Raw genomic sequence first — 6,767 nt, forward strand, 5'->3', positions numbered from 1 at the left:
CCCCGGTAGAAAGGATGAGCTGGGCATCAGCATCTCCTACCATCTGCCAAAGAAAGCCTTCCTTCTCTGGGTGACTCGGATTTGCTTTAGGAGAAAATATAAAGATACCACCCCCTCCCACAGAGGAGGATTCCACCCCTAGGCTCAAGCCCAGAAGAGACCGGGGCTGGGGCAATATGGAGACTTAATTCTTGGTCTGTGTTTCCTCTCATGGGTCCTCTTATCTCACCCTTTTCTTGGTCTAGACATGAAGCTACAGTAAGTGCTGACACGACACATTCCCCAGGTGCTGGAGTGCACTGACCCCAACATTGGGCCTGGAGGATACAGACACTGGCCCCACCGCTAAGTCCCTAAGGTTACTTCTCCCCAAAGCCAGCTCATCCCTCAGTGCTCTAGGCCAGCCTGCTCCGGATCCTGGTCCTGCCACTTAGGCCTGGGTGAACGTGGAGCAATAACTAACTTCTATGAGCCTCATTTTTTATCATCTGTAATGCAGGAATAAAAGACCTACCTTGCAGGCTAGTTGTGAGGGTCAGACAAAGTAGTGTGTGGACAGCACCTAGTAGGCGTACAACACCCATCAGCTTCCTTCACCTTGCCTTGGGATTGGCTCCTGCTCCATTTGGACTGATATCAAAGCTTTCTGAGACCAAGCGCTGCTCCAGCTCGTGTGCATGTACATGCGCGTGCACGTGTGTGTGTGTGTGTGTGTGTGTGTGTGCGCGTGTGTTGATTCTGGGCCTTCACACCTCTTTCTGCATTGACTCCCACATGGGCCAGTTGTTTTCTGATCATCTGCCAACCCAGACCGCACTACGTCACTGTCCTGACTTCATGATTCTCCACACTCTGAATTTGTTCCCTTGACTACCCCCACAGTTACACCTGATTATTTCTGTGTATTCTCTCACTAACGCGTTAGCTTCTTCTTCCCTTTCTTGAGCTTCAGAACTCTGAATGGGAATGTTCCAGGGCACCTTCTCCCAGCACCATCTTCTGTGCATACCCATTCTCCCAGGACCCATTGTCTTGAGTCTCCTGCACCCAAATAAACAGGTAATTCCCCCCTCCCTTCTCTCCTCACAGCTCCCTGGCCAAGGGAAGGGTGTTACAGGTCTCTTACCAGGAGGGATCAGGGCTTTGTCAAAGCATGCTAGTTTTTTAGTCCCTTTGAAAAATCAGATTGGGAGCCACAATGAGGACAATCCTGCAGGCATGGTTTGACCTGGTATGTTAGAAAGTACCGCCACATGGTGTGCATATGTCCTGGGGTTAATTTAAGTATATATTAGGACTTTGGCAACTGTGTCATAGGGTTGGCCCTTTTAGGTTTTTGGCCAACTAGAAATCCTAGACCTTTATTCACAAACTGCAGGTGTCTGCCAGATGTCATTTTGTACTGTGACAGCTGATTTTATAAGATCTAACTTTAGTATCACATCTATTTACCTCTACTAAATATCACTTTGTTATCAAGATTACTATTTTGGTTCTTTAACAGATAAATCATAAGGAAAAAAAGTGGCAGAAGGGCAACTTGTAGAATAAAAAAGATTTAATAATATATCAACCAATTGCAACATGTTGGCTTTGTTGGGATCCTGATTTTAAACAAATAAACTGTAAAGAAAAATTTATATTTATGATACAATTGGAAACTTGAACAATGGATGTTTGATGATAAGGAATTAATTGAAGTTTCTTTTTAGGTGTGAAAATAGTGAAAATAGTGTTAGAGTTTTTGTTTTTAACAAATAGGATGTCTGAGATTTGCTTCAAAATAAAATGGGGGAGGGGAAGTTAGTGGGGATATAGGAGAAACAACATTGGCTGTGAGTTTAAAATCATTGAAGCTGGATGATTGGTATATATGGGGTTTCTTATATTATAATGTCAACATTTGTGAATGTTTGAAACTATCCAAAAGGAAAATTATTTTGAATCTTGCCTCTGTCATCCAACATATTAACTGCTGTTAGCCCTATACCCTCCATCTAATAAGTATTGGGTAGTCGGAAAAGTCATGATGTATTTTTTTCTATATTTTTCGTTGCAAAAATGTGTCATGACTTTTCCAACAACCCAAAATGATTTCTGTATCTATATAAGTATTTAGTAAACAGGTCAACCAGGTCAGGACTAAGAACACATCTCTGTGACCCACCAAGATCTACTAGGTTGACTGATCTGCCCTCTTTGGAAATGGCTGATCAATGCCCATGATTCCACCTACCTCAATTACCTGGTCCTCGTTTACAAGGATATCATGAAAGATTTGTTCAGTACCTTGTAAAAATCAAAATGCAAAATTCTAAGCATCATCCTTATTTGCCACTTTTGCAATCTATTTTTCTAATTAAGAGTTTTAATCCATTTGTTCTAAGTAAATTATGAGTAGTGTTGGTGCCAAATATCCATCTTTCTTTTCCAAAACACCCAAAGGTCACTTGCTTTAAATAATGAAATTTTGAAAGTTATAGCATCAACAATAACTCACTATAGTTTGTCCCTCCTATAAAGCCCAGCCCATCACACCCCGCTGGCCACACACATGACCCAGGCCACGACACTCAAAGTCTAAGCCTGGACTTTGGTTGGGAAAGGCATTTTTTTCCCCTGCTAAATTGAAAGGTTGTAAGCCTGTAGACACCAGTGGCCATTTGCCACCACTTGGGGAGAGTCTGCTTGAGAATGATGCCAACACAGAGAAAAGCAGAGCTGAAGAATGGAAAGAAAGAGATTCTGAGATTACATCATTTGAGCCTCTAGTTTTAGCTATGCCTAAAGCCAACAACCCCTGTAATTTTTGGCTATGTGAGCTAATACATTCTATTGTTTTCTTAAAACCAGTTTAAGCTGGATTTCTGTCACTTTCAAAAGAAGTCCTGACTAATACAGTGTGTGTGTTGTAAGTTGAACAATGGAATGCATAATCTAAAATGTTCTGTTTTCTATAATAATTTTTGTATGATTATATTGTATATGCAGCATTGGTTTTTTATAACAACTTTATTGAGATATAATTTACGTCATAAAATTCACTTATTAAAACATACATCCAGTAGTTTCTGGCATAGTCACAGAATTGTGCAACTATTATCACCATCTTATTTTAGAGCATTTTCATGCCCCCAAAAGAAACTGTATCCGTTACCTATCACTCCCGAACCCCCGTTCCCCCACCTTCCTTTAACCCCTAGCAACTACTAATCTACTTTCTGTCTCCATGGAGTTGCCCATTCTGGATATTTCATATAAATGGATTCATATAATATGTGGCCTTTTGTGACTGGCTTCTTTCAACTTAGCATAATGTTTTTAAGGTCATGCATGTTGTAGCATGAATCAGTACTTCATTCCTTTTATGGATGGATAGTATTTCATTCTATAGATATACTACATTTTGTTTATATATTCATCATATGTGTTGTTTCTACTTCATGGTTATTATAAATTATGCTGCTATGAACACTTATGTACAAGTTTTTGTGTGGACATATGTTTCAGTTCTCGTGGGTGCATGTCTAAGAATGGAATTGCTGAGTCATATGGTAGCTTCATGTTTAACTTTTTGAAGAACTGCTCCTGTTTTCCAAAGTAGCTGCGCCATTTAAAATTTCTGCTAGCAATGTATAAAGGGTTTTAGTTTCTTCATATCCTCAGCAACACATATTATTGTCTATGTTTTTATTTTAGCTATCTTAGTGGCTTTAATTTGCATTTCCCTAGTAAGTAATAATGTTGAGCATCTTTTCATGTATTTACTGCCATTTGTATATCTTCTTTGGAGAAATAGCTATTCAGTTTTGAACTGGGTTGTCTTTTTTAATTTGTAGCAGTTATTTATATATTCTGGATACAAATCCCTTATCAGAAATATGATTTGCAAATATTTTCTCCCATTCTGTGGGTTTTCTTTTCACCTTTTTGATGGTGTCCACTGAAACACAAAAGTTTAAAATTTTGAGAGTCTAATTTATCTTTTTTTTCTCTCTCTCTCACTTGTACTTTTGGTATCATGTCTAAAAAATCCAGTACCCAATACAAGATCAAGAAGATTTACTCCTATGTTGTTTTTTAAGAGGTTTATGGTTTTCGCTCCTACATTTAGATCTATAATCCATTTTCAGTAAATTTTTTTAATATGGTGTGAAGTAGGGGTTCAACTTTATCCTTTTGTATGTGGCACCATTTATTGTTGTATTCTTTCCCCCACTGATGCAACATCATTTTTGTAAACATGTTTTACTTAGAACAATACTAATATGAGTTTATATTCTCTGAGCACACCCCAGTTGCTTTTGTCAGCAATAATGCATACTGGAGATTGGGGAGGAGGGTGACTTTTCTGTGGGTCATTGAACATTTGAGTGTAGATTATGATGAGGACATGTACAATGATGCCAAAATGTTGGTGTGCATCATAATCATCTGTGAAAAAAAATTTTATGGGAATTCCCAAGCTCCTCCACAACCTACTGCATCAGAATTTCTATCTCTCCCATATGTAGAATCATAGACCACTAGGGCTGGGAGAGCCCATTAGGTCACATAATTCACCTCTTCATTTTTAAATCGATATTCTAGCCAGATGATTAGCTTTTATTCTCACTCCCTGTACCCATCAAGGCCAGACTGAGTACTTGGTTTGCATCTCTCCAATACATTCAAGTACAGCAGTATTTATGACTAATGAGGTTTTACTGAAAGCTTTATGGGAAGATGGAGAAGAGAATTACCTCACACATCACAAAGCAAAACTTTATTAGATCCCTCCATTTGACTAGCTAGACCGGTTCTTCCACCAAAACAGTTTTCTCCCTCGCTACCACATTGCCAGGTCTCTTCTCTTCACCCCTCCTACCACACAGCTTCTGAAATTCCCTCTTTTTTCCCAAACCATTCAATCATAGTCTCAAGCTTAAACATCATACTCAACAAAGCAAAAGCACAGTAGCTATTTTTGTACACAAAAAGCAACCAACTATTTTTCCTCAAGCATGCTCCTTGGGAATTTGGGGTAATGTCTCAATTCATTTCATGGTCATGAAATGGAAGTATTTATTATTGATATGGCTTATTAAGAACAAGACACTGAGCTAAGTATCTCACAAAATGACTTATTTGTTGTCGTGTAGCTCATTAGTGGCAAATCTGGTATACAACTTTAATTATAAGGGTCAAACACAACTTCTCAGGTATTCATATTCATAGTCTTCAATTTCTTTGGCTTACCAGCCCTGTGAGATACATGAAAAGGATATGTTATTTCGTCTTCTACAGATAGGGAAATTGAGGTACAGTGACAATGAGTGACTCTGCAACTCAGATAGTTGAGGGTTTTGAACTGGGGTCTGGGATTGTTTATCTCTAGCAAGATATGTGAAACTGTAGCCAAAATCTCACTGGGAAGACCCAATGGAAAATGGAACCAATAAGGGACAGTGTATAATCCTGGACACTGTAACATGAGGTCAAAACCTAAAAGATTGAAGCATTATGACCAATAGGGAGTACTGAGAAGGGAGGATGGGGGACGACAGACTATTAGTGTTTCTCCCACGGTGACAGGAAAGAGATGGCAGCATTGGACAAGGCATAATCCTGTTTGGCAAGGGCTGACTGTTCCTGTGTGGGAAAGCATGACTCATCGGGGTGCCACAGCTCAGTGACACAGGCTCGTAAGATCTTCCAAGTCCTTTTAGTCCAACTCTGTATTTACCAAGCAACTCTCAGATCTACTTGTGGCTTCTGAAATACGCCTTCCCGCAGAGTCAGAAATGTGCTGACTGGGGTTTCTTCAGGCCTATTGTCAATTATATTTTACAGGATGAATGAATAGTGCTGCATTTGGTCTCTCTTTCATGGGTTTGGTTTAGAGTGCGTTTATTCATTCAACATTAATTCAACAAATATTTATTGAATGCCATCAATGTGCCAGGCATCGGACTGAGCCCTTGTGATACAAGCCAGATAAGATCCCTATCTTCATGGAATGTTCAAGCTAATGAGAGGTGACACGTAACAAAAAAGCAAACAAATCAATAGATAATTTCAAACTGTGATACTCCACGCCTAGGGTTACTGAATTCCTTCCTACAGGCTACCTGTATCCCAGGTTCTATAAACCTCCCCATTTCAGCCTCACCAGGAAGATTTTAAAAGGTTTAGCCCAATTTCAGAGAATTCAGCATCAAATTTCCCTTTTAGTTTGACTTGGACCCTGAGAGGAAGTGTTTCAGTAACTAGACTTAAGACTCACTGCCTCCCTCACCACTGTAGGTCTAGCTCCTGGACCTCGGTCTTGTTTCTTAAGCCATGACTTGATAACTTCATCCATTTGTTCATTCAACAGACACTTTCTGAACTCTTAAAGGGAACCAGGCATTTTGTTTCGGGCTGGGGAGTCAGAAGTGAATAAGACAGTCCCTGCCCTCCAGGTCACAGTCCAAGGGAGGGGCACACGTTAATGCTTCCTGTGCTTCTATGAGCTAGGAGAGAGGGAAGTGCAGGGTGCTGTGTGTACAGAAGAGGGACCCCAAAGTCATCCTGGAGAGAGGGGTGGTCAGGGAAGTTGTCCCCAGGAGACGATATTTAAACTGAAGGGTTTGTGTGTGTGTGTATTTTTAAAGTATCTTTTATTGGGGGTTTTTTGTGTACAAAAATAACAAATGCTGAAACTTTAGAAAATACAGAAACAAAGGGCATTTAAAGCTACCCATAAAGGCACCATCGATAACAATTTGGTGGTATGTACCTTCCAG

The sequence above is a fragment of the Hipposideros armiger genome, unplaced genomic scaffold, assembly GCF_001890085.2.
Source record: "Hipposideros armiger isolate ML-2016 unplaced genomic scaffold, ASM189008v1 scaffold_0, whole genome shotgun sequence".
Classification (NCBI taxonomy): Eukaryota; Metazoa; Chordata; class Mammalia; order Chiroptera; family Hipposideridae; genus Hipposideros; species Hipposideros armiger.